The sequence below is a fragment of the Aulonocara stuartgranti genome (assembly GCF_965226115.1).
Source record: "Aulonocara stuartgranti genome assembly, chromosome: 18".
Lineage (NCBI taxonomy): Eukaryota > Metazoa > Chordata > Actinopteri > Cichliformes > Cichlidae > Aulonocara > Aulonocara stuartgranti.
The window spans coordinates 15,731,757-15,759,078 of record NC_138954.1 but is presented as its reverse complement, the minus strand read 5'-3'; the positions used below and the strand labels follow the sequence as shown (position 1 = coordinate 15,759,078).

General features: G+C 39.7%; 2 long non-coding RNA genes across 3 annotated transcripts; one reads left to right on the top strand and one right to left on the bottom strand.

The window, feature by feature from the left end:
- The first annotated feature begins 2,164 nt into the window (after window positions 1-2,164).
- LOC309694119 lies at window positions 2,165-15,252 on the top strand. Of its 2 annotated transcripts, none has more exons than XR_014272802.1 (3): window positions 2,165-2,176; window positions 12,877-13,036; window positions 15,025-15,252. It is a non-coding gene; the product is annotated as an uncharacterized lncRNA (long non-coding RNA). The 2 variants fall into 2 exon arrangements; XR_014272803.1 differs by lacking the exon at window positions 2,165-2,176 and adding an exon at window positions 6,103-6,191.
- A 7,606-nt stretch (window positions 15,253-22,858) lies between these two features.
- LOC309694625 lies at window positions 22,859-26,493 on the bottom strand. Its single transcript, XR_014272944.1, has 3 exons — window positions 26,363-26,493; window positions 25,101-25,223; window positions 22,859-23,838 (listed from the first exon to the last, which is right to left on the bottom strand). It is a non-coding gene; the product is annotated as an uncharacterized lncRNA (long non-coding RNA).
- Between the last annotated feature and the right edge of the window lie 829 nt (window positions 26,494-27,322).

Below are 27,322 nucleotides of genomic sequence, written 5' to 3'. Positions count from 1 at the left end.
ATATCTTTCTGCAAAGACAGGGCTTTAGCCAGGAGATGACAGCGAGGAACACTTCAGCTGATTAGCTCACGCTTTTGGCCACATGCTTTTCACTTGAGATTCAATAAGAGCACCAAAATGTGTGCGAGTAAGTAGGTTGAATAATTTACCTATTTACGATGTTGTTCCACTGCTCAATGGAATAATGCATAAGACTTCTGGTTGGAAGGAAACTCTCCATGTCTCGATGTCACAGTTCATATTTGTCATATTCATGAAGCTGTCACTGTTATGACCTCGAGGATGGGGTTGCTACAAAAACATGTCAGATTTAAGCCACAAGAGTCCAGGAAATACAGCACCCAAGGAGAAAACACAGGTTACAGAGATTCAAACACACACTGAAAAAGTACAACTGTGGTCATAACAAGTTTGATTATTTAATATTTTTGGATTAGTTTTACATTTTTAAATGGCCATTGTTGGTCAGCCATTTGATCTTAATTAAACGAATCTGTTAAATTTCACCTGCTAGTTCAACAGCTACTCTTCACAATCCAACTGCTTACTTTGCTTAGCAACTCCTAATTTCTCCTAAGAGAAATACATACAGCCTGCCAAACATCAGCATAATAATCGTCTTTAAACGCCGGTGTGCTGATGTAAGCGTTTAGCTCAAAGCACCGCTGTGCCTCGACGCAGCCTCCCACAGCTGCAGGAGTGGCTGCAGTCTCACAGTCTTGTCAGACACTCAAGGCATGTTTTATTAAACCTGCATCCTGCTGTATCTTTTTAGCTTTATATTTTCATGAGGCGAAGTCCCTTCTAAGAAGTTTGGACAGTGCTTTTCTGGCCAGCCCAGTCTTGATGTGAATGCTGGTGGAAGAAGGTGTGTTATGGTAATGTTCAGCAATACATTATCTTCCAGTTTATTAGGTGCATTGGTGTTAACAGGCATGTGTTTGTAAGATTTATTTCACCCCTTTTAGATTGACGGGAGCAGACTAAACAGAAACAACACATCCAACAACATCCCTCAAATTGAACATGAAGGTAAATCAATATAACCTCTAACACTGTTTCAAGCAGAACAGGCAGCAGGCCTGCCTAATGAAGCTGCCACCGGAGTATGTTGCTGCTGACACTGTAAAATAAGCCTCGTTATTCCATGCTGCACCAGTATGAAACTGTGCTGACCCTGGTCTTGCAATTGTTAAAGTGAAGTTATTTAATAATAGAAATGATAAAATTCCTCCATCAAGGCTCCATAGGCCTTGGGACAACCTCCTGAACACCCGGCTGAATACCTGCAGCTACACTTCTTTCACTTGATTCATAGATAATATTAGGATTTCATTTGGGCTGTGTTACAAATTGTGTTTTTTTTTTCTTTCCCTTTATTTTGTGCCCAGGGACATAATAAAAGTGAAGCGCTTGATCTGAGCCAGTTATTAAGATGCGATTTCAATTACTTGCATCAATGCAAAGTATATTTGACTCTACAGGTGAGCCACTTCAGCACAAAAAATCCATTGTGATATCAAAAAAGGGCAAATTCTGGAGCTGTTGAAAATATATTTACAAAAGTGCTTCATCTGCTGTTAAAGTGTGGAAAATATTTAAACTGTGTTTGCATTCCCTTTGTGCCCATCGTTTTAGAATCACAAAAGGCCATGACTATGAATTTAATGATCAGCACTTTATTTTTGTAATGCTGCAACTTTGTACATCCACCCTTAGGTATTCTAAAAAAAATGGTTTTTATTAGTTCAGCTATACAATTTTTTGTAGGTTTCAGTGCTCACTTGACAATTTATTAGGTACCTGTTTAACTGATTTTTGATGTCCATATCTAATCAGACGATCTTTAAAGAAGCACCTCAGTGCATTCAGACATGCAGACATACTCGAGACAATCTGCTGAAGTGGGATTTTCCCACATAGTCACCCCTAGGGTTTGCAAAGAATGCTCTCAAAAAGATGTGTCCGTTTTCTTGGTTAAAATATTTAGGTAATGTCAGAGGAGAATGGTCAGAGTGCAGAAGAGCATCTTCTTCATGGGCTACAGCAGCAGAAGACCACACTGGGTGCCACTCCTGTCAGCTAAGAACAAGAGACTGAGGCTACAATTCACACTGGCTCAGAGAAACTGAACAACAGAAGACTGGAAAAAGTTGATGAGTCTCGCTTTTTACTGGTTAGAGTTCTTATGGACAGTATGATCATGGTGTTGTAATGGTGTCCCAAAGCATAGCAAGAAATATTCAATTGGTGAAAAATACCAAGTGAATATTTTTTAAATGTCTGAGAGCATAGGGATGTTGCTAGCACATTGTTAAGTCTATGCGAAGAATCATTAAAGCAGTTCAGAAGAGAAAGGGGGTCCAGCCAAGTACTATGAGCTGGAAGTGGTAGCTGGAGTAAGGAGTTCTAAGCATCTCTGTGCAGACTGCTGCCCCCACAAATGAAGTTTACTACGACTTCACATCCATGGCAAATGTGGAATCACTGGTTAGTCTTGGGGTGTCCAAAGGAAACCCACCGAGGGTTATTGTGTATGTTTTAGGGATGGACACATGTGACTGGTTGGTTATGTTTTGGGTATATTTTACAAGTTCACAGTAGGTAGCTGAAGATAATTATTACAAAGATGGTAAAAACCAGATTGGGAAAATGGTGCAGTGTGCTCTAAGGGAGACTGTTATCCAATAATCCAGGTTTCAGGGCAAAGTTCAACTGAAGTTGAAGTTGCTCACCTTCAATTTTCTCTCCAAGTTTTCATATATCACCACCTACACTCATTCTCCAGTTCACACAAACAGAACTCAAGGCACATTTTTTTCCTATGTGAGATATACCATAAACAAGCAGCTGAAATGAGCTGTTAAAGGATACAGTATAAATTTCTGTTTTCACCTAGTTATACAGGTGTAAAATTCAAGGTTGTTTAGCATGTTTTGTAGATATTTTACTTAATAATGGATTGGATTTATATAGCGCTTTTCAAGGCACCCAAAGCACTTTACAATGCCACTATTCATTCACTCTCACATTCACACACTGGTGGAGGCAAGCTACAGTTGTAGCCACAGCTGCCCTGGGGCAGACTGACAGAAGCGAGGCTGCCATATCGCGCCATCGGCCCCTCTGGCCAACACCAGTAGGCGGTAGGGTACAGTGTCTTGCCCAAGGACACAACGACCAGGACAGAGAGTCTGGGGATCTAACCGGCGACCTTCCGGTTACAGATACGCTTCCCAACCCCCTGAGCCACGGTCACCCCTACTTGGTCATCTCTGTAATAAGGCTAATAGATCATTGTGGGGGGCTTCATCCGATCTGTGTAGGTGTAAAATAAACAATAGACTTTTTTTATATATATATATATACTACACAATTTTGAATGTGCATCTCAGTGTGTGTGTGTCATCCTTTTTCAAGTACTATAGAAGTCCAATTAGAAAAGCAAGGACATGACATGAAATTTCAGTAACAGCTGGGTTCTTGTATAATAACAGCATCTTTACCGTCACATCCAATGATTTATAAATGGGTGATATTTCCATCAAGCGTACTTGGCTCTTGTGTTTTCTGATGCCAATGGGGTGCATGAAGAATCTCTCATGCATCTGTTTAGCGCTGCTGGATTCATTTTCAGCATCTTTGAAGTGCCTTTTGAGAGCTTTTACACGCATTAGAAACAGTCTCTAAAGATAAATGTCAGTCAAAGAGCCCTGCAGTATGACTTCATATAAAACAAGGACAGCTTCTTTCAGAATTTATATAGAAATCCTTGAAATGTTGATGACAGTCCTGACTTTGCTTTGGATTGTCCAAAGGTGAAAGTTTACTACAAATAACTTTTATAAATTTCACTCATAAATAACTATAAATTTGATCCAAACCACTTTCTAAAGCTGAGGTTCGTCTTATTTTATTTTTTATGACAATTAAACCTTTTAGAAGTTTAAAGACCAAATGGATGAAGGCTTGGGATTGTATTTGTTTCATTTTATCCACATAACAAAATTCAGGTGTTTTCAGTGTCTACATCGGCTGTATGAGGCTCCACAGCTACAGCGGCGTTTGGCTAATTGGAAATAGGTCATAAACTAAAGTGGAGGACAAATTTAGATTCTGTGACCTGATGATGACACTAGAAGAAACATCACCACAATTACTGAGAGATTAGACTGACCCATGTGGGCTCCTTGACACATTTTGTTTATCCTTCCAATATTTATCAAGACGTTTCACTAAAAAACAAAAAAGATCATATGAGAAAAACCTGGAGCACCTGGACTGGACTCCAGTAATCACTGACTTCCAGTTGGGAGGATGCGGCTCAGGAAGTAGAGCAGGTCATCTACCAATTGGAAGTATCCTGGGGCAAAATACTGAACCCTGAGATGCTTCAGAGTTGCTTCTGATGCATTCATTAGAGTGTTAATGTTAGATAGAAAGCTCTTCGAAAATAGAAAAAGTGAATGGGTGAGTGAGACATGTTTGTACAAAGCACACTGAGTGCTCAAGTAGAGTAGAAAAGCACTATACATAAGTTTCAATAGGTTTACAGTAACTAAACAAAGGCAGAAACAAGAAAAACTGCTTTATTGACTCTTTAGAAATGTTTGCACACTGAAAAACAGTGAATATTATATGTGCACCGATTACAGCTCAGCTATGCGCCTTACATCTGAGGCACTGAAATCCAAATGTGTGATTTCTGTGCAGATGTCTCATTTGGTGATTAAGGCAACTTGCTGAATGTGATTCAGATCATCAGTGAGAATACAGTTGAAATTAATATGAATGATCACCTGCAGTTTCATCAGGAAAATTGCTGCTTCTGTATTTCTCCTTCACGTCCTCAGAGGCAGCGGAGAAGAGCCCTGCTTGCATATTTAATACATTTGTGTGATTGTGCGTGCGAGTGTGCGTTTAATTGCCGTAGTCTGCCAAGTGTGGAAGAAATTCACCTGGTTGCCTTTGCTGTACAATACTTCAGGTATAGCAGTTAATTGGATTAGCATTTGACGCAGGTTATCTAATCATCACTCAAGGCAGATTGGCGTGAAAACGGTTGACACACATTCGGGAGCAAACAGAAAGTTTGATGGAGTCTTTCGTATTTCAAGCTGATTAGAAGTGCAATAAACCAGAAGAAAAGTGCAATAAAACAGCAAACTCAGGGTGGATTGAACTTTAAAGCTTAACTAAACCCCAGAACACTGGCAGAGTAACAGAGGGAGGAAGCTGGATTAGCATGTGGTGCAGATTATGCCAGTCATCACAATGAAAGTGTTTTTCCAAAGTGTTAAACAGGGTTAGGGCTCAGATCCTCAGACTGTAATCCAGCCTGTGCATCACTTCAAACACACAAACATCTCGTAATTAACCTGATGCTCTCAAAGCATTTTACGAGACTTCAAAGTCTGTTTTAAAGCAACGAGAATTACAGCAACACGTATCATCACCGCAATGCAGGAAATCAACATAAAGGAAGGATGGTGTGAAACGGGGGATTGTGTCGCACATCAGTACATACAGCACACTTAAATGTTGAACACTTTCTGTTTTGTTGTGTTATATCTGTCAGGGTAGTGTTGTTTCAAACTGAACACAAAAGCTCTCTTACTGGAAATTACACTTACCAACCACTTTATTAGGTACACCTTGGTAGTACTGGTTTGACCCCTTGTTGCCTTCAGAACTACTGAAGGTGCCGGAAACATTCCTCAGAGATTTTGGCCATGCTATATTGACACGGTGGCATCGCACAGTTGCTGCACATCCATAACGCTAACATGAACGTTGTCATGTTCTAGTGGCCAGTTAGAGATGACTTGAGCTTTTGACATGACGTGTTATGCTGCTGGTCATAAAGAAATGAAATCAAAACTCATCTGAACCTGGCAACATTTCACAATCTTCTGTGGTGCAATTTTGCTAAGTCCATGCAAATTGTAGCCTCATTTTCCTTTTCTTCTTAGCAGGAGTAGCACCCACTTTGGTCTTTTGCTGCTGTAGCCGTTGCAGTTGTAATGTGAGGCTTAATTTCAGTCCCTAAGAAAAAACACATCTGTGAGCTAACACTGACATTTGCATTTTTCAGTGGTGCAGAAAAATTGTTTGGTCATCCCTCCTTTTCTGCTACGCAGCCAAGGTGACGACTGCTAAGGGCAAGCAGTGGGCAATGATACAACATCCAGGTAATAATTTGGGTAGAGCACTTCACGTAGCCGTATTTGATGGTGTGAACACATAAAAATATAAATATGGAAGTTTTGGGGGAAAGAAAATAACAGGTGTGTGTTTCTGGTCTCCCTCAAACCGCCTATGCTAAAAGGAAAAATAAAAAAAATTATGACTAAAGAATAACATAAAAGAATCCAGGTTTAGACACTTAAAGTAGTTTTGGACAAGGCCTTTTGTTTTTAGTGGAACCGAGGTATTAAAATTCAACAACACTTATTGTCTCTTCTTCAGGGTGGAAACATGTGACTTGAGACGCAGCAGCAGACACATGAACAACTATTTGTACAACATATCAGATCTTAATTTTCCTGACATTAAAGTATCTTTTTCACAGCTGGCATAAACCTTTTTTGTTGTGATGTGCCGAGTGCATATCAGACCTTTCACTCAGCTGAATAAACTTTTCATTTCAAACAGTTTATAAAAAGTTCAAGTGCCGCATCTTGGGAAAGGTTTAGCATCATTTCGGTTCTGAAAATCAGACTATGAAGCATTTTTATGAGTGAGCGTGGGAAAGCGATCTATCACTCCTTGCATTCAGATATTCGTATGTTTTTTATATATATATTCTTTAGCTTTTTTTCCCTCTCTTGCACTTCTTGCAAGGTCATGGCAGAGTTTTAGAGGTGGGGCAAGAATACTACAAAAGGGTCTGTGCTCACAAAGGTATGTTTCTTTCATTTGGACCGTAAGAAATAGTCATCTAATGTGATTGGATACAGACACAGATATGCAGACAACCCACGTGAAGTACATCCTTCTCTGGATCCCAGGGACTGGGTTTTTTATGGGGGGTTTCATGCAGGTATTCATATCAACATTTTAACCTCAGTTTCTGAATACAACACCCTGAGGACGGGAATCAAGTTGTGATCTTAACCTCTATTTCACAAGAGTGAGTTAATTAAACACTGTATTTTGGTTCTGCTAAAGGTCCTGAAAGAGCAGAGAAGGAGGAACGAGCGGGGGAAATTAACAAAAGTAGTGGCACAAAACAAGAACTGTCACAGCTGAAAAGAGACGAATGATGTAAACAAAGGCAGCAAGGTTTGAAAGAGCTATAAACACAGAGGCCGGTGACAATATTCATTAAAAAAGATCATGAAAACAATTTAATGTGTACGTTGCGTGTCTACAGATCATGCAAAGGACATGAGCAACAATTTGAGATGGAAGGAATAGTAAAAAAAAGTAAATGTTGCCCTCTGCTGGGCAACAGTCTTATCTCTAATGAGAGGCAACAGCATAATATCTCATGTCTGATTGTACTTGTACATTCAGCATTCAGCAGCAGCAGATGCATATTTAACTTGTGCATTCAGTTGAGACTGAATCATGAGATTGTACACAGGTCTTCATTTCCTTAGATTGTTGCAGTGGTTTTAATATATTAAGATTTATTCCTCTTATGAGGACGTTTGTTGTATTTTAGATGTTTCATAATGTTGAACTGGCCTGATCTTCCACCTACAGTCACATCCAAGGGCAGTACTAAGAATACTCATACTACTGTATCATTTTGGCTCCTCTTTATGTGACTAAAATAAACTGAGTGGAAAATAAGAGAGGCAGAATCACATTCACATGATGCCATCGAGAAATGTGGGCTAAAAAAGGCTCAGCCGTGGTCATTGTGCATCACGTGTTGTGAACTGTTATGCTGCTCACCGAAAAAAAACAAGGTTACGAGTAATCACAGCAGCAGAGCCACACGTATTTTGTCTCATCGCTGGTTTTGCTTCAGTCGTTTGCTTCATGTTCCTCTGTTACCAGATGCCATGAAGCCTTCTGTCTCATTACGTCTGTCAGCAACAAGAAAAACTCGCTTAGAATCTATGCAGTCAGCCTGAAGCCAGGCAAAATCGATTTCACAACAAGCCAGCATGAAACAACACTGTTGGGATGATTCAGCTAAACTTGTAAAACTGAAATAACACCCCCCCCCCCCCCCCCCAAAAAATGGTGCTGTGCAAAGGGGGGAAGATTCGGCAATCCATATTCTCCCGTCTGGTTGTTATTGTGTAATTTTATGCCAGTGTGGCTTAAATGTGACATTTGCATGCTTAAAACAATAGCAGCCACACTTTTAGGTTTGAGTTGGAACTAATGTGACCTGGTGTACTTAGAGGGGATTTAAAGTGAAACACAGACACAAACTTTGAGATTTTAAAAGGCTGTTCTATGTTATTGTCTGTTTCACACGCAAAAAATTAAGGCAATGATGTTTTAAGGCGATGTCATTGGGAAGAAAAACGCAGTCTTTGCAAACACCATCATGCAAACATGGAAATTTGTTGCATTTTTTTTTTGGCAGTTAGGACTGCAGTAACAAGTAACAATATGGAGCTGATTCCCCGATGTAGGCAGGATGTGGATCATGTTGGTGATGGAGGAGCAGAATAAGCAGATGGCTGATGGAGACTTGGCTAAGATGCCTTGCTCAACCCAATGACAGGAGGGAGGAGTAATTCACAACGGGCAGCCTAAAAGGATAACAGTGATTGAATATAAAGAAAAGGGACTGAATGGTTTAGGGAATGTGGGTAGATGGATCAGTGGACAAGAGTGAAGAGAATAGCCCATATAACCTACATTAGGAGTGCCCAGACTGGAGTTTTCAATGTGTAACCTCTAAAACTAACACATCAACCCCCTATATTAAAGTTGCCTATGAGAAACAAAGTCTGTACCGGAGGTGTTGTCTGCCTTCCTAAATGATTAGAGTACAGTACATTTTCCAATTTCTACAGAGCTAAAATGACAATTGCATACACGCTGATAAACTTTTCCACATTCACTAGAGGGCAACGGTGAGGTTAGAAGGTAATATTCAGTGCAGAAACCTATGTGCAGATCTTGTGCTGGCGCATCTGGAATGAGAGGAATTTGTCACTCTTACTGTGATTGTGCCACAGCATGCCATCTAAACTGAAGAAAAAGCTTGCTGCCAAAATATCCACAAGCACAATTTGAAGTCGGAAGCAATCACAAAACATAATGCAAAGGAAGTTCAAGCAGTCTCCTATTTAAAGTTTTTGCACTGCTGTAAACAATGAGATTTATTCTGGAAAAATTGTTTTGGGCTTTTTGTTGATTTCGCTGGTGATGGGAGTCAGTCTGCCCTGTGTCACACTTGTTGTTTTAAGTGCCTCCAATAGCTACAACAGCTGGGGTGGAGGGTAGCAGATAACTCCCGCCTGCTTATTCCCCAGGGCGCCATTTCTGAAGGTCAAGGAGCTGGACATTTCCTTGAGGCTGAGAAAAAAAAAACTATCAAAAGTGTGAGTTTACCTTCAGTTTTTTTTTAATACAAACTGAGAAGCATCGGGAGATAAAAGTTGGGACTAAGAGTACGAAGAACTCCCACATGAAAGAAATCAAACACAGTGTGGTGTTCTGCCAAATCCTGCGTTAGTAGATGAAGACATCCATTAAAAATCATGAGAACGATCTTAAACTTGAGAAATTATTCCAGTTTAGATCGTAAGATTTTCAAAGTTTCATCAGAAACAAGCGTTTTTCTTTTCTTTTCTCAGGCCAAACCTAGATAAGCACTCCCCACCTCAGAGAGATACTGAGAGTCCAAAAGGAAAATCACAACCTATACTCCCACAAAAAAAAATCTTTTTATACCCGATCCAGCAATGTGTGGAATTAAGGAGGACTGCTGAGTTTTAACAACATTGTAAACCTTTTCTTGTCACAATGGATTGGTTCAGGTCAAGCTTAAAGTTTGTCTTTCATAACCTTTTTGTTGTGGACTGCGCTTTTTTGCTTTCCTCTATCTCGGCTAACATGTAGCATGATGCACCAGTTGTGTCCATTTTCTACTCCCACAGCTATCAAAATCATAATAATTTAATCGTGACAGTAATGTTAAATGACATGTGACTTAATGAACAGCCTCTAGTCAGAGAACTGCCCGGTGAATACAAGAACATCGTCTTTGTTCTTTTGGTTTATTCACAGACGAAGCCCGGTCTTTCATCGCTTGCAAAATTTAAGCTGATCAAACACAAGAAAATGGCAACAGGGCGATGATGAAAGAATGATGCGTTCCCATTTCACCTTACACACTAGTGAAGAATAAGCAATAAGGATATTAACAAAAAACAGAATTCCTTTAATGTGAACTTTGTGGGTGGCCTTTGGGCCTCTGCTGAATGCGAGGTATGCCCTGATAACAGCAACGATAAAGTGATCTCCATATGGACCTCCTTAGGCAGCTCCCTGAGGCAGCCTAGAAAGCCTCTTCTGAATGTCATTATACATAATGTATGGTCTATATTTACACTTAATGACTCTAAAGATCATTTGAGAGTGATGACAGCAGTATACACACCGGTGTCTCTTTCCTCTCAAACAGATTTGTAAATGTTCACAAACCTCATCCCGGTGTTCTTGTTGTACGTGTTCCACAAGACAGGAAATCCTGAAACAGACTATCACGAATACAACATAATAAAATAATGATTTTTTTTTTTTTGTTCTAATCCCATCTTTCAATGGCAGGATACTGAGTAGGAATAACATGAAGCCCATACCTTCCTTATTTTGAGTTCAGCAGAGTGTTATGCTAATATTTGTACAAGTGTTCTGCCAATAGTGATGTTTCCCGTCCTCCCATTTTACTCTCCCCGAATAAAATCGGACGTTTGTAGCTAAATTTGAACCGCACTGTAACTGCAAGAAAAATTCCTAAAATTCCTCAACACTGATAATTTTAAAAAATAAAAAGGGGGGGAGGAGGGTCTTAAATGAAACTCCATGGATATAACTGTCTGCTATTGATTGTTCACAGTCCGTGTTAGCTGAGTTTATAATTTCCAACCCTAATTTCTTTCAGCATGTTTACAGTGAACATATTTTTGGCCAAAAATATTGTTTAGTGATTTGATGTTTGTATTGAAGGGAAGAATAAGAACAAGCTAGTACAGTGTACGATAGGCAGGGACCAAGCAGTTCCTTTGTGTTAAAATGGTATCTAGTATCTGATGTGAAGGAATTGTTTAGGGTCTGTTGTGTTTGGCCTCACGCAATAGTTTTATCCGTATCCTGGATACAAAAGAATGAAATCGGTTTGACAAGGTGCTTAGTTTGTGAGAGACTGTGTGTGACTGTGTTTCTCTGTTTTCTAGGTCCAAATGGGTAGGCCATTTAAATCCTCTCTCAGTTTTTAATGAATTTACTGACAACGAACGAGCTGAATAAGTGTGTGTGTGTGTGTGTGTGTGTAGCGGGGGGGGTTCTCACCGAAAAGGCTTAAAACAATTTGTGCTGCAGAAAAATAAGAGCGTATCCCTATATTATACAAGTGACTGGCTGAAGCTCAGCAGCTACCGCCAAGAGAGGATGCAACAAACATATCAGACTTTCCAGAAGTAAACAAGTTAGAAATTCAGACTGAGTCACTCTGCCTTCATATAGTGATTCTCATTAAGAACCTCACAGATGAAATATGACAAATAACAATATATTGTAACTGCTGAAACAGCCGGTGAATTAAAACCACTTCAATTAAAAAAGCAAAGTGCTGGTCATCATTTAAACTTTTTTTTTTCCTTCTGCCACACCCATCAGTGATGTGTAAAAGTCCAAGTGAGGAATGAATTGAAAATACACTGATGGGTTTTGTTTTGTTTTGTTTTGTTTTGTTTTTTTTTGGGGGGGGGGGGGTGTTTTTTTCAAAGCTCAGAAGCAAATGTTTATGCACCAGATTTAGGTTTCAATCTCGTTTAGTGTTTTGGCAGTGCTCTCTCATTAGCATAGGCCTGAAGCGGCCCTCTGCTTGCACATTTGATCCCATTTCAACAGAGGGGCCTTGCACCCGGGTTGCCTCAATAGCTTTTATTCCTCTCTATGGGTGGGGGGATGGGGGGTTGTTGGTAGGAAACAGCATTAAAAACGGTAGAAGACCTGCACTTGACCAAGAGAAAGATCCCATCAGCAGCTAAAGTAGAACTGACCTTCTCAAATAACAGGGTAATTATGCTTTGTGATATTTATATTCTGACCTGCTGTCATTTAAAGAGGTAAAGCGCAAAGGTGAACTCCAGCGGTCGTATTATTTTATGTCTCTGCCAATAGCCGTTTCCTGACCTTGTTCTGTGCAACTTGAAATGAGCACATATCATTTCCTGCATTGGTCCTTTGGTTGCATGAAAGTTTCTGCATCAAAGAGGATCCACCTGGATAAAAGGATGTGACATATAAAGTAATGGCTTGAAAAAGTAATGGCCCTTTTGACCACATTAATCTAGCAGACAGAGATAAAGCTGTGACTATTATTATTTACATGGAGGCAGAGGTACGGAGGGAGGGTCCCTTGCTGACACAGATTCCAGTATTTTATTTTATTTCTTTTGTACAGATAATATTTATTTACTGAACTATTGCTGCTTTTGTGTCATATCGGAGTTTCCATAATTAGCAGTTTACCACTTGTAAACAGTGTTTACATCAGGAACCAAGTGGTAATTATGGCTGTGAAAAGAAATATTTGCAAGTCTCTCTAATATAAACAACTATAGACACAGACTGATGTCTAAGATCAGGCAAAGTCTGCTGTTAAATGTAATTCAGTTAAATTAAGAAAATTCAGCTACTGCTAGCATTTTAAACTTCTCCTTTCTCTTTAAGGGATCGCCACAGTGAATCCTCTGCTCCAGCTCACCCTGTCCCGGGAGTCCTTTTTCTGTCACAGCAGCTCTCTGTATGTCCTCCTTCACGATATCCATGAACGAATGAGGCACGAATGAGGCACAGCTAAGACACCAATCAGGCTTACTGGATGGTTTTGGTAAATATGAACTGCATTTTCATACATTCTATACTTTGTCCAAGGCCTTGTCCGCAGTGGGCCAGCATGTCTATTACACGCATGATAAGAGAATGCTAATACATTTTTGTCATTGACTACAGCTGCATTTCTCTTTCACATAGAAATACTGAGATGTATTAAATTGTATGTGTTACATTAGATTGATCTCTCAGGGTTTAAATGTTTAGTGAAACTTCTTCACGGTGACAGAAAGGGTAGTTTTATTGTTTTGGCCCACCTAAGTGGGCTATATTTGGCCCACTTAGGTGGGCTATAATGTAAAATGAGTTTAACATCCCTGCTGTAGAACATTGGAGTGTAGGCTCCTTCAACCCAACTAAACAGCAGAACAGAGCCATTGTTGTTATCTAAAATTCAATACAGGATATACTTTCAAAGAGTAGTTATTTTTTCTACCATAACCACTGTGGGCAGGCTAACTATTCAGCTAGTAAGCTAACATTTAGCTATCAAGATCTTCACACTTTTGACTTTGTGTGTTTGGTTTTGGCCTGACAGAAGTATTACATACTTAGGATTCAGAGTACTGCTCTTAGTAAAGCCTCTGTGGAGGAATCTAGCAAACCTCTTATTTGTTTGAGAGTGATTTCCTTGCTGATAGAGCATTTGAGAATAATAGCTATCCCCTTAATCATCATGTGGCTGATGAAACAAGTCTGAGTAACGTGTGACGCTCTTTGGGGGCAGTGTTATAGGACTCTTTTGTAGCAAAGTGTGTTAGTCAAAGCCACTGAACAGCAGCCCAGGAAGTCATTAAACGCAGAACATTAACACAGCTTTCACTTCCCAGCCTTTCAATAGCTCTCCTAAGATTGTGACAACATTGTTCAGCTCTAATACTGCGCATATTTGGATAGTGAGTCAACCATAGTGTTCTTCCTTTCAAAAATGGATTGACTGGCACAGCAGTAAAGTTATGCATAGAGGTAACGTTGAAAGATAAGTACTGTTAAAAGTGCTAATGTTGTAATAATATGACAGCATGCAGTCTTGTTATTCACCAAGAAATGGAACAAGGACGTCCTCTGTTCTTCTACCAGTCTGGCAAAGAGTTTTTTGGCATTGCTGTTAGTGGAGTGGAGTTGAATGGGCATGCTTCTTGCTATGCAGCTACACACCTGAGCTGTTAAATGGATTTCAGGTGGTGGATAGCAATTTATAATTGGAAGATAAAACCTCACACAGGGATTTTCAGGAACTCTAAATGTGGCAACTTTGGTTCGAGGATCTCTTTGAATGATTTGTGTGAAAATGCCCTCTGAGATTTGTATCTGTTCTTTTTTTTCCCCCTTCAGGGACACGGCATGCTTTATAACTTTCCAACTTTCCAAAAACGACAATAGAAGTTCTTCGAACGCACAAACAAACTTACCTTGAGAAACGTATGTCACCATTATCTTCCTCTGCTGACTAAGGCAGCATCCTCCCACTAGGGGAAACAATTACACACAATGCAGGGAAGCAGCACACAGATTACATCCTTCCATTGATAAGGCCATGGCTACTAGAGAATAGCAGACATGAGAGTCCTTGGAGACCAACACTGTGTGAGAAGATCCTGTGCTGCTGAAGCCAACACCTGCCCTGTAGGGACATGAACTCCTGATTCGGTTCCCACTGTACCTCCCATTGAGTGTTTTAACTGTTCCGATGACTTTCTCGCTTCTGAACAGACACCTGGTGGATCCACTATTACAGTTTTGGGGTTACACCTCGTAATGCTCATGAAGCCTATGCATAAGTTCATTAAGAAAGATCTGTAATCAGCTTTGCTGGGTGTTAGTCTGTTTATCTGGTTTCTACATCACCACCTCTTTCCCACTCTGTCAATCTCAATACTGTCGTCATTATTCTTGTCCAATCCTCTTCTTGCCCGCCTTCTTCAGGGCAATTAGCCTCCACTTTGCATAGCTTAAATCAGTGTTCTCCGTCATTTTCCCTTTCAGACTCTCATTCATGCAACCCACCTCCTCCTCATCTCCACCTCACAGACCCCTCAGTCAGAACTCCATCCAAGCTTCAGTCTTCAACTTCACCACCACCCGCTTCTAGACTTTGGAGGGTCCTGTCCTAAATATGATCACCGCTGGAATTTGGTTATACCACGATGGGTCATCGGAGTCTAATCACCATGTACATTAATTTATCTATCTCAATAAATCATGTTCAATTTCTTTCACGTAGTTTCTTCTTACCTTCTACATCTGCTCCAGCTGTTCCTTCAGCCCCTGGTACTTCTCTATTTTTTCTATGCAGCATAGATGTTCCTGTACACTATCCCAGCCACTGTGCCTCTCAGTGTCCATGGCCTCAGTTTGCGTCTTACATCCTGGTACTATCTGTTGTGTAGTGTCCGGGGCACTTTGTATCATCTACAGTTGGGTCCTGTTACCCATGGTGGGCCGGTGATTAGGGCCTGTTCTTGGCCTTCTTTCATCAGAGCCTCTGTGCTGTTCTTTAATCCAGACTTTTCTACCCACTGGTAGGAGTTGTTGATTTCAGCCATTCCCTCTATCTGTCAATGGTATTTAGTATTTAGTATTTATTTATTTATTGTCATTGTCAAGAACAATGAAATTGCGTTTGGGGCTTCCATACAACCCAAAAAAAAGAAGAAAATAATAAATACCCCTTAAAACCCAAGTGTACATATTTAACCCAGTGTGACTCCAATGCAATAAGACAATCCTTAGCAATAATGTTCGTAGAAATTCAGACAAAGACCTGAGAAACATGACAAAATACAACAATGCAACCCATTCAATATTATTGTACTGTGAGATATGATATCAGATATGATAGTTATCTATTTAAGAAAGAGGGGGGGGGGGGGGGCAGGAGGGGGAAGAGAATAAAGATATGATGCACCAATGCAGACCAGTTCATTGCTATTAAGAAGTTGGATATGGTTATTGTCCGTGAGAGGGGGGCAGAGAGTTCAGGAGCCTCACAGCCTGTGGATACAGGCTGTTGGCCAGTCTGGATGTTCTGGCCTGTATAGACCTGTACCTTCTCCCTGAGGGCAGCAGATGGAAAAGGTGGCGCGCAGGGTGATGTTGGTCCCGCAGGATACTGTGCACCCTCCTCAGACAGCGAGTGGGGAAGATATTACTGATCTCTGGCAGACTTGTTCCAATAATTCTGCCAGCTTCTTTCACCACCCGCTGGAGTGCTTGCTGATCGGCCTTGGTGCAGCTGGGGAACCACACTAGAAATCCATACGTCAGAACGCTGCTGATGGCACAGTTGTAGAAGTTCAACATCAGAGATCTGGGAATGTGTGCGCTCCGCAGTCTCCTCAGGTAGTAGAGGCGCTGTTGGGCCTTCCGTACAACTGAGGTGATATGGTTGCCCCAGGACAGGTCCTCGGTCACAGTTACCCCCAAGAATTTAAAACTGCTCACCCTCTCCACCGCCTCACTGCCAATGAAGAGAGGCAGATGGTTGTTATGACCCCTCTTCCGGAAATCTACAATGATCTCCTTGGTCTTTTTGGTGTTTAAGACCAAGTTATTGTCGTGGCACCATGACTCTAGTTGTTGCACCTCTGTCCTATAGTTTGTCTCATCATTGTTGGATATAAGTCCGAGCACTGTAGTGTCATCTGCAAACTTAACAATGAGATTGGACGCGCAGGAGGAAATACAGTCATGGGTGAAGAGAGTGTATAGCAGAGGGCTCAGAACACACCCCTGAGGGGCACCGGTGTTGACCACAAGGGTGGAAGAGGTGTTCTTACCCACTCTGACACTCTGTCTACGGTTAGTGAGGAAGTCCACAATCCAGTTGCACAGAGAGGAGTTAAGTCCCAGTTGGTGGAGTTTGGGACGGAGTTTGTATGGCCGGATGGTATTAAAAGCCGAGCTGTAGTCTACAAAGAGGAGCCGTGCATAGGTGTTCCTGTGTTCCAAGTGCTTCAGTAATGTGTGCAGCACTGTGGCGATCGCATCCTCGGTTGACCGGTTCTCCCTGTATGCAAACTGGTGCGAGTCCAGGGATGGTGGAAAAGCAGCTCTGATGTGTTTAATGACCAGTCTCTCCAGGCATTTGGCGGGAATGGGGGTGAGTGCCACAGGTCTGAAATCGTTCAGACATGTGACATTTGACTGTTTTGGGATGGGAACGATGGTTGCTGCTTTGAAACAGGATGGTACCAGTGAACAGGACAACGAGGTGTTATATATAGAGGTGAAGACATCCGCCAGGTCCGCAGCACAGTCTTTTAGCACCCGGCCCAGCACTCCATCCGGCCCGGCCGCCTTCCTGGTGTTAATGCTCCGGAACACACGCCTCAGCTCATGAGTGCTCAGGACCGGAGCAGGGTCGGTTGAGGGGAGAGGGGACAGGACAGGGTCGGTGTTCTCCCTGTCAAAACGGGCATAAAAGAGATTTAGATCCTCAGCCAGAGTAGAACTGTCGGCTGAGGGTGATGGTGTTCTTCTTTTGTAGTCCGTGATAGCCCTGATGCCCTCCCAGACCTGCCTTGGGTTTGTGTTGTTCTCAAACCTGGCCTCGATACGCCTCCTGTGCTGCTGCTTGGCAGTCTTGATGCCTCTTCTCAGGTTGGCCCTGGCAGCACTGTATGCCTCCTGGTCCCCGGATTTGAAAGCGTTGTTCCTTGTTCGAATAAGTTGTTGAACTCCGTGTGTCATCCAGGGTGGATTATTAGGGAACACACGGAATCGTTTCCAAGTTGTTACATTGTCCACACAGAAACAGATGTAGTCCAAGACAGTGGAGGTGTAACTGTCCAATGCGACACGATTGTCAGTGTCCTGCACCTTGAATACATCCCAGTCTGTGCAGTGGAAACAGTCCTGAAGCATCGGAATAGCATCCTGCGGCCATGTTCTCACGGTTTTGGTTGTAATCCCAGTGCTCTTGATCTTTTGTGTGTATATTGGGTGTAGCAGAAGGGAGAGATGGTCTGACAGACCCAGGTGGGGATAAGCCTGGGCTCTGTAAGCATTCGCCATGTTGGTGTACACCTGGTCCAACGTTCTATCTCCTCTGGTAGCACACTTCACATTACGGTGGAAATTGTGAAGTACAGATTTCAGGTCCGCGTGGTTAAAATCCCCAGCCGCAATAAAGACACTGTCCGGGTGTGCTACCAGGCTGTTATTGATGCTGCTGCTCAATTGTGCTAACGCTAGCTTAGCATTAGCATCTGGTGGAATGTAAACAGCGCAGATGTAAACGGCAGAAAATGCAGGAACTTAGTGCTCCATGATAGTTCCTCGTCTTGTTCCTCATCACCACATTTCTTCACCTGCCTGAGGCATTCTTGGAGCAGCTCATCTGATGGGAGGGGGGGCTTTATGTGAGCTATCAGTTTGTACAATCAGCATTAAGAACACCTCTTCAATTGCTTAATTACTTAATGTAAGGTAATTTAATTTATTTTGAACATGGCATGGCTGTTGGTATTTCAGAAACTGCATATGTACTGTACACACAAACATCTCTAGGGTTTACGTGTTCTAAAAAAGAGAAAATATCCAGTGAGCAACAGTTCTTTAGGCAATGATGCCTTGTTGATATCAGAGGATAATGGCCAGGCTACATTGAGCTTTGAACAGTAATTCAAATAACTACTCTTTACAAGCAAGGGAGATGTTATAGCAGTAGAAGACCACAGTTGTGGTAGTGGTGTATTGATTACAACCAGCTAAACATAATTTAAGCACCACAGCAACAACCTAACTAAGTATTGTTCCTGCTTGTGCCCATCATTTTATGACCATAGTAAGCCAGTGTACCATCTTTTGATGGCTGCTTCCAGCAGGATAATGCACCATGTCCCTTAGCTCAAATCATCTCAACAGGTGTAAACAGTTTTAAAGAAAAATTAGGAAGACAACATACAGAGAAACTTATAAGTACCTAAGATACTGAAATGCCCTCAGCTTTGTGTTGAAGCTGATTTTTGACTTCTATAATTTCAAGGTTTTTAAAGGAGCTGCCTAATCAAGCTGAAATTTATTTTTACTTTTCTATGCAATAGAGAGTAATAGGCACTTTTTCAGAAGGATAAGTATGTGGAATTAAAGTGATGTGTTAATAAAACATGCATTGCAACTAATAAAATGTGATACCAATATGTACAATCATCTGATTATTTTTTAAAGGAGTGATAGGTTAAAGGTCCCCTATTCAGCATCTAAAATAACTTGACCAACACTGTTAAAAAGTAGTTTTTCGTGCTGCAAGGTCACACAGAGGAACCTCAGTTCCTATTGTGACTCTCTTCCTCATCCAGAAGCCTCTACCTAGAAAACTGTCATTGATCATTACCAAGAAAAGTGTGAAGTAGTATGGAACAATGTCCAGCACGCCAGTCGCCCAGCATTTCCCCGCATTGTTCGATTCATGGATTTTTACCTCATCAGAGGATTTTGACGTCCATCACCAACGACCTTCACACAGACAGGATTTCTTAGAGAATGTGGTGGGCACAGGAAGCGAAAGACGTGTGCTTTCCCTTGCAGACAGAATTGTTTTTACGTAGGTAGGATTCAGTAAGTTGAGTCAGACAGATTTTTATCATTTACCATAAACGTCACTAGAGTCATTAAAAACGTAATACTGAAAGATGCCACATTCTCACAATGCGATTTTACTTTAAAATTATAAAGTGCAAAAAATATATAAGAAATCTACATTTTTTACTTAAAAAAATTAATTAAACACAAAAAACTGCAGCCACAGTAGTCACTATATGGTTAGTTTTAATGATATTTGACAGTCAGTTATGTTATGTTGTGCTTTGCGAAAGTCTTGAGTCACCCCTCATTTCTTTATATTTTGCCACCAAGGAGAGAAACAAAGTTTTAAAAGTAGTCTTTCAGTCCAACCTTTGTACCTGACCATTTTCAAAGAATTTCTTTTTGTTAAGCCACTAAAATGAAACCATTCATGTACAAGAAAGGCACCTAACTCAGAGAATAAACTGGAGTTGTGTCAATACATAAAAGGAAACCTAGCAAGGAAACAATTTTAAATTGTATCTTTAAGCACTTGGTTACTAGCAGAGAACAAAAACATATCATTTGTTTCCATTTCTTTAGTTGAATCTGTGAAAAATGCCAATGCCAGGAATAAGGAAAAATTCCCCAAAACAAAAAATGCTGTGCCGTGTATCCTTTGGAGAAAAAAAAAAGCAAACAGAACAACTAAAGAAAACAGAAGCCATTGCTAATGACCTACTAATTTTATTCAGTTGTGTTGCAACAGGGACACATGGAAAAGTTTCAGGACACCAGTCCTCGAGGACCTGCGTTTGAGAGCCCTGATTTAAAGAAATTTAAAGAAAGCTTTCAGATGAGAGTTCATGTCTGTTCATGTTGGGTTTCTTTTTTTTTTTTTCTTTTTTTTTTTAAGACTAAAAATTGACTTCCAATCTTCTTACAACTGTAGAAACTCTGTTTTTGTCTTATATATTTTTATCACAGTATTTCTGCACGTTTCGATAAATTGCTTCGCTTATTTGCCATTTTAACACCAAAATATAAAGAAATGAGAAGTGCACTGAGCTGTTTATTTAACGGTCGGTGATGCAATATCATATTAGAAAGTCCAAGCGGAAAACCACAGTACTGTCCAAGCATTTACAGGCTAAATAACATGTACAGGCTAAACCTGCAATCTAACTGACCTTTCTACAGTAAATCTCTTCATCCATTCATCCAAGTTTTGTTTGTCAGTGGCTTGTTTCAGTGAGGATGCTTATTAGAACTTTACACTTCCTGGTTTATGTTGCTTATGCATGCATTGGTATCAATCTGTTGGATTTTCTTCAAACTGGAAAAAAAAGTAAGAATTTTTTTTAAATATATATAATTTCTATCATTCTTATTTGATCAAATGAGAGAGAAAAACATTTTTAGCAGAAAACGGTTAGCATCCATTCAGTAAAAAGTAATTATTGTGGTTATTGTGGGAATTAATATTCAAAATAAACTCTTGATCAATGTAATATGCTAAGAATCACCAAAAGAAACATGATTGTTCAAATTCATAATTTCATTTTTCCTATTCCTTGTTTAGATTTACTTTTTTTCAAGCGAAGTCCATTGAAACTGGGACATCAGTTTTGATGATCACACAAAAAGTAAACTCACCAAAGAAACACCATAAGGACGGGCAGTACCTTGTGGTAAAATGAGCAGTACAGCTAAGAGTCTAACTAGTAGCTGCATTGGAACACAAGTAAAGTTTAATATCTAATGTGACGGATCAACTTGGGAACCATACAGAGGACAAATTTATGGATGTTTTATACTGGGTAGGATCCCAGACTGCGCTTCTGGCGGCCTTAGTGAAATTAAAAATATTTGAGGAAATGTCCGGGATTTTTGTTCACCATAACTTCGACCGCTGTCTTCCAACTGGTCTTACTAAAAATAAAATGTACAAAAAAAAATAAACCTATAGTCCATGTGCACAGATTTAACATGTAGTTCATCTTTGATTATGAACAGAGAGAGTTGGAAACAATGCTTTGCTAATTAGCATGCTTGTTAGACGGAGGCCTATTATATACTCCTGAGAACCAAGGAAAAAAGAATCTTCCCATTGAACTTTTTTTGTGATTTCCTTCCTCTTTGGAGCTAAAAGAGCCCACCCAAACACATGAGATAGAAAGCCCAGGATGTCCTCTATTTAGTACATCAGGACTTAGTAGGGTGGCACAAATAAGACAAAAGATATAGACCAAAAAAACAAATGTCCATTACAGAGGATGTAAATCAATAGGCTGGTTCTCAGGAGGATAAGGAAGTAAGTTCAATTTTCATTACTTCTGAACCCCCATGTTTGTCTCTTAGGGTAGAGTCTAATGGTTTCATTGTTTCTCCTCACAGTATGAAAACAGATGGCCTTACACAGATGTGAACACACCCTATGCATCCAAATATGGCCCTAAACAGATGTGAGGCACATAAGGATGAACTTTTTGGCCTCAATTTATGCACACACACCCATATTTTTCTCCATTGCTGTTTATTTCACGCCTCAAATATTTAGTAAACAATTAAGCAATTACAGTTATCTGCACTGTAAAAAAAATATTCCGTAGAAAAACGGAAAATGTCCTGGTAATTTTCTGCCAGTACATTTTCTGTTTTTTTACGGAAGTTTGACGGACTTTTCTGTAAACGATAAAACGGAAAATTCTGTAGATTTACAGTATACTCTCTGTACTATTTACGGACATTTCCTTCAGCTATAAAACGGAAGATTCCGTTTATTCACAGTATATTTTCTGTATCATTAACTGATATTTTCCGTAAATAGAAAATTTGAAATTTCTGTTTATATTACTATTTCCAAGCACTTCTTTTCACTGTAACTCATTAAATATAGTTCTTTATATCCTTAAACGTACATTTCTATGCAATTACAACCTAGTACACCATGTACTCAAAAATTCATAAATTAAAACTTAAATTAATTTGTGCTTCGTACACAACAACATTGGTACAATTAATGTTAAATATTCTTTTATTCTCCTCAACTCTAAAACTATACTAAAATATAATGACAGCATCCATCTTGTCATAAAACTACTAAACAGCTGATACATGAACAAAATAATTCACAAGCTTTCAAATTTGAGCATTTTTATTTCCTTAAAATCAGGTTGCCCTCATGTAAATGTGTTTATTTACATTCATTCAAGTGGCTACCAAGTGTTTTCTTCAAACAGGACACCTGACAAACAAAAAATGTCATATTTAACTATATGTTCACATTTAATAATATCCATAGTACCTTTTAGTTAGAATCACTGCCTTGTGGTAGTTTTGCCTCAGCCAAATGGTTAAGGTGTGGCTTACATCCATGTCTGTCCACTTATGATACAGTATACACATGTAGTCAGTTATAGCCAAACACCTTTGATTACTGAATTACATTCACTTCATTAATGAAGTGAATGTCATTCACATTTGTGTGAACATTTGTCTGAGAACAACTCTTTACCTTAAAATATAACATACTTGAGTCAAAATTTGTTGACTGTTTAAGTGGTGCCACATGAATAAAACTGAACAGATCTAAAGAAGATGTTCCTGAACTTTGGGTTTATTCGAACAGGACGGATGGATAACCACAGGACTTTTCACCATATGATAACTAAAACACAAAATAAATTAAGACAGATCACTGTCCCAAACTTAAAGATAAAAGTGTATTTACTGGACTTGTTTTGTCAGTGAGGAGCAAAGTACAATTAGAAGTGCTTGTTCTGATGAAAAGTTAAACTGTAAACAGCAGCGTAGTGAATAAGGATCTGTGTCATCCTCAGCAGTGACAACACTTAAACATCATAGTTCAAAATCCTTAATGCACACCTTTTTCTCCATGGTGTTCAAATGCTCTTAGCTGTTTAAGTAGAGGAAAAAGTCTGACATATTTCATGACCATTAAATGTTAGACAAGGCTCTGAAAACAAGGTTACGGTTACAAACAAAAACCTCTGCTTGTGCGCACAGACCCTAAATCACAACAAATAAGACAATAGTAAGGCAAATTACTACAAAGTCTTGTTACCACTCTTCATATACCAGTGTGACAAAGTCCTGAATGCAGCCTGCATGTTAGTCCATCAAGGTCCATCTGAGCTTTAAGTAAAATACACTCAGCTTTTCCTTGGATTTTCAGAGTTGCTCAGTTCATACAGGAACTGCAGCAGTCGGGATTAACGTGTCGCTGTGTTGCTCCTCCAAGTCAGCCATTGAGACTAGTCGCAATTTATTCTGAGAAAAAAAAGAGAAACAACAAGTCATTTTTAAAAAGTTTGTATTTTTATTTTATTTTTTACCTAGAACATAAACAACATAAACAAAAAAGGATTAGGGCTGTGCGATATGACGATTTATATCAGATGACAATATAAAAATGTGTATGTTTCATATTATACACTATTGTTTGTTATGTGGTGTTGCAAAATAAACTGTTTATGGCAATATATTTTTCATGATTTTGATGGTCACTGTAGTGGCTATATTAATTTCTTAAAGTTCTCTCTTTCTCTTATACTTAAAATAACCACACTATGGACGGACAAGTGACTGTTTTTACGTGTACTTTCGTTACCAACAATGATGGTAAAACCATTGCGTGGCTCCGCCGTCCGCTTGTTTATTTTCCACATAAACCTTTCACAATAAAGCTCAAATGATGTACATTATTCCCAAACATCAAATTTCAGAATATGCATCAAACAAATGACCTCAAATAAAAACATGAAGTGACTATAAATGGCGCTTACAGTCACCACGCAGATGAAGGCACAGAGAATACCAGCATGACCAGCGAGGATGAGGCAGAACCAGCTAGCTCCATCAGAAGGACCAGACAAAAGAAATCGAGGACCTTATTGTTAAACGAGGGGCTACCTCTGTAGCATGGACATGGTTTGGTTATGAAAAGTCTGACACGCCCCAGAAAGCTATACTATGCAAATTATGCCACAAACTGGTCCCCATCACCACTCAAACACGACAAACCTCTTTAACCACCTACACAAGAATCACATGAAAGAGTATGGAGAGAGTTTACGAATGAAAAGCAAAAAAGAGCCGTCAGGTGCTCAAAATAATCCTTAGACTCAAACGTTAGAACAGGCTTTTCCTCGCAGCACGCCGTGAAATAAATACTCAGAAAGAAAATGGCAGCCGTTTAAACTCATGTCTAAAAATGTATAGTTTCATGCATCGGTCAAAACACTCGACTCCAGGTACACGACGCCCAACTGAAAACACTTCACATAAGTCGAGTTGCCCGAGAATCACAGAATTTACAGAAAATGCACTATTTTGTGATATATATCGTTATCAGGAGAGAAATGTCTTATATTGGGATGTGAGATTTTGGTCATATCACACAGCCCTACAAAGGATTATAATTCACGTAGAGTTGCATACACATAACACCATTCTGTTGCAACAAAAGCAGTTTATAATTAAAGTAACATACATACCTTGAAAAACGAAATCAACCACAACATTAAACTCACCTTGTGTTTGTAGAGAAGGTGGTCAGGGTTTTTCTTCATTTCCTGAGACCAGCTGCTCTGGATTATTACCAGCTTGTATCTTCATCTTTTTTTTCACTTGGTGAAGTCTTTCATTGCTCTGCACTGGAAAACCAAAGTGTGTGATCAAAGGTGAAATAAGGGATATTTTTCCACTGCAGGACTTAGAGTCAAGTAGTGATAGCTGTTGAACCATTTCTCAAATAATCTGTAAGGATCTGGATTTTTAAGAAAGATACAAATATCTCTGCTTATATTTGGCTAAAAGCTTGATATAGACAAGGCATATAAAGCCCCTGCACACCAGCACTGCGCTTACATTATAGTTCAATCAAGAAATAGTTATTATTGATTTATTATTGAATTTTTTTTAGTAATAATTATTAGTATTTAATCATATTTGCACAGTGGGGTGACAAAAATATTCCACATACTAGAAATGCTGCTCAACATTTCATAAATTACATTTTCAACAAATGCTGGAGTAAAAACACAGTTACAGGGAAAATGTGTCTGTCTATAAATATTAACTAAACATTTCTATGTGCTACAAAATAGACATGTGGTGAGGTGAAACTATACTTTCAATAATATTACCACTACAGTCTGTTAACCACCGAAATAATCTATGCTGGTCAGCTAGCTAAAAGTATTTACTTTAGCAGCCCAAATCAGAGTGCTGCTAAAGTATCATCAGCAAAAGCTAATGCTACATTAGCATTTGCTAGCGTCAGCCGGGAAGGTCTGAGGGTTAAACTAGGGTTAGTGTAACTTTGCCCGAAACCCTTTAAAGTGTACAGTAGAGCCAACTGTAAAACACGGGTATTGATACAGTACTTATGAGAGTCCTAGAATAATTTCTAGGACCATAAGTTCTCACTTTCCCCAGTTATCCACATCGCTGACTTTCGCTAATTAGCTAGTTAGCAGTCACAGCTGTGTAATACCCAGAGAGACACAGACAGCTAACTATAATATTTATGAAAACTGGTTCAGCCACTGAAGGGCAAAACTGGTGGTATCACAGTAAAAATTATTTTAACATTAACTAAAATAAAGCTTAAGTCATGTTAAACCTAAATAACAATTATTTTTTTAAAAATGAGTCAGCAAAATATTCCTGACTTGTCTGGAGACAGCCGAAACCAGTTAACAAATAAATTAACAATTCTTTCTAAATAAAAACGCAGAGTCTTTTGAAAATTATTATTTTGATAAAAGGAAACATGAGTTTTAATACTTACCACAGAAATTTGAAGGCAGTTTCTCCAACTTCAGAGTCCAAAATCCAGATGAAGCCTGAAAGAAGCCTAATGGCTGCTCTTGCGCTTACTTTTCCCTCCTTTTTGGGTTCTTTTTCCCACAATGCATTGCAGTAGTTGAGAAATACAGAAAAATACCTGTAAATGACTAATACGGAAAATTCCTTCACGTTTATACAGTAGATAGTACTGTATTTTTACGGATTTTTTTTTACAGTGTGCAATGAATTACAGGTAGTAATTTATTGAGAGATGAATTGCAGAATGGCAGATAGATTAACAGTATTTTGTCTCTATCTGCAGTATTTACACACTTACATATACACACGCAGTTACTGTCCCTCTATTTAGAAAGGCAGAGGCGTCACGGTGTAATTATTTTACATGTAGTTGTTTTTTTCCTGTGTAATAATATTCAACATTACTATCAATACATTTTTCAAAAAAATGCCTCTCAAGATGGGTTTAAAAACATGAACAACTGTAGGATACTGTTTGTCCATGATTTAGACAGGGGGAACAAATCGTGGCAGGATCAGCCTGATATTATTTGTATCCCACTGTAACTTTACTGTATGAAGAGCTAACATCTCCAAAATGTCAGGAGTAGTTAGTCATTACAACAAGTGTTTGTGAACTAAAAATCAAGAATGTGGGATACTGTTTGTCCGTGATATGAAGAGCCCAGCGCTGCTCCCGACGCAGGGAAAAGTAATTAAGCAGGGGAGACCTACCTCGGCACTTGTGCAGGTGAAGCCAAAGGGAAGATATGCTACCCCCCCCCCCCCCGCAATGGCTCTGCGCCCCCCCTAGGGGGCGGGCCCCACACTTTGGGAAGGTCTGACATAAGCATACACGTTCCCTCTTCACACTGTTAGCTTGTGGAGCAAAATGCTCTAGTCATAATAGTTGTGTGTTGTGTGTGACTTTCAATCCCTAAGT